Genomic DNA, 1,751 nt, shown 5'->3' with positions numbered 1-1,751 from the left:
GGGAAGGGAAACTGATTGGACTAAATGCTTTATCTGTCAGGTAGACAAAAATGAAACATTGATGTCACCCAAGGATACTTCAGACAAGAGCAAATTGGGGTATACTTTATTAGCAAAGAATATTCTAGAATTCAAAAAGCTAAATGAAATGCCCATTGCTTTAGATGTTGTACGAATTGATGATGGTCAAGGAATAGAAGAAACATTGATCAGGAATAATGCACAGTATCATCATTCGTGTAGAATAAGATTTAACAACACTAAACTAGATAGAGCTAGAAAACGTAGATCAGAAGTGGACAGTGATGATGAATGTGATTCAACTAAATATACAAAAAAAAAAAGACCTCTCAAGAGCTAGGTAAAATTGATGTTGCAAGATGTTTTTTATGTGAAAAAGAGAGTCCCATATCAGAACTTCGTGAAGCAATGACAATGCAGCTCAATGACAGACTTAACTGCGGTGCGAAAACATTACAAGATAAGGAGCTGCTTGCAAAGCTTAGTTCAGGTGATGTCGTAGCTCAGGAGTTCAAGTACCATCCAAAATGCTTTACAGCTCTATACAAAAGAGAAAGAGTTACTACACGGTCTTGAAACAAATACGGGCCAAGAAAAAGTCGACTCTGGCATTTGCAGAACTAATAAAACATATAATGGAATGACAAAGTGTCAATCCTGGAGGTATAGTTTTCAAACTGGCAGATCTTTGTTTGCTATATGAACAAAGACTAAGTGATTTTTCATCAGCTACAATAAAGGTAAACAAAAAACAAGATTGAAAGAGAGAATTCTGTCTAAGCTGCCAGACCTACAGGCATACCATTGAGGTCGAGAGGTAGTGCTTGTGTTTGAGAAGGATATTGGGAAAGCACTTGTAACTGCCTGTGAGTATACTGATGCCAAAGGCAGCAGAAATCGTTCGGAAAGAAATGTCACAGCACAAAGTTCAATTTACTGGTACTTTTTAAACCTGAATTGATATCGGAAGCTATTCCAGATACATTGCTAGAATTAGTATCTATGAGTGAACATAGCCCTGACCGAATCCCAGATCAAAATTGGGTCACAGATTCTGATATTGCAATTGTTCAGTTATTGCTGTTCAATTACCATAAAAAGGGAGTCAAAGATAGCAGCATTCGCCAAAAACATTCTTCAGATCGTGAACCTCCATTTGCAGTTGATGTCGGGCTCCTTATATTTGAAAAGACAAGGAAATGTAATGTCATAGATATTCTCTTTCAACACGGAATTTGCATTTCGTGTGACCGTGTTTTGGAAATATCTACAAGGCTCGATGATAGTGCAGTCCAAAAATATCCAGAGGAAGGAATAGTTTGTCCAGCTGTTTTACAGAAAGATATATTCACCACGTCAGCTGTAGATAATATTGACCACAATCCCTCTTCAACAACTGCTATGACATCATTTCATGGAACAGGGATATCTGTGTTTCAACATCCAACAAGAGCACAAAGTGTACAAAATCCTCGCGAATATCCATTTCTAAAACAGAAACCTCCATCAAAGAAAGTATCAAATCTGCCTGAATCATACATCAACATACCACCTGCTTTTCTGGAGTCCAAACCGACACCTCCAGTAGTAGAGACAACACCATTTACAGTTCAGAACCAAGACTACCTAACAGAACATTAGATACGAGTATGATTGGCTTCAGTTTGTCAGTTTGACATAAGAAGTTGTAAACATGGAAACGATATCATGGTCCCCATACCACTCTGCAA

This window comes from Palaemon carinicauda, chromosome 36 (assembly GCF_036898095.1).
Source record: "Palaemon carinicauda isolate YSFRI2023 chromosome 36, ASM3689809v2, whole genome shotgun sequence".
NCBI classification, from domain to species: Eukaryota; Metazoa; Arthropoda; class Malacostraca; order Decapoda; family Palaemonidae; genus Palaemon; species Palaemon carinicauda.
This window is presented reverse-complemented; position numbering follows the sequence as displayed.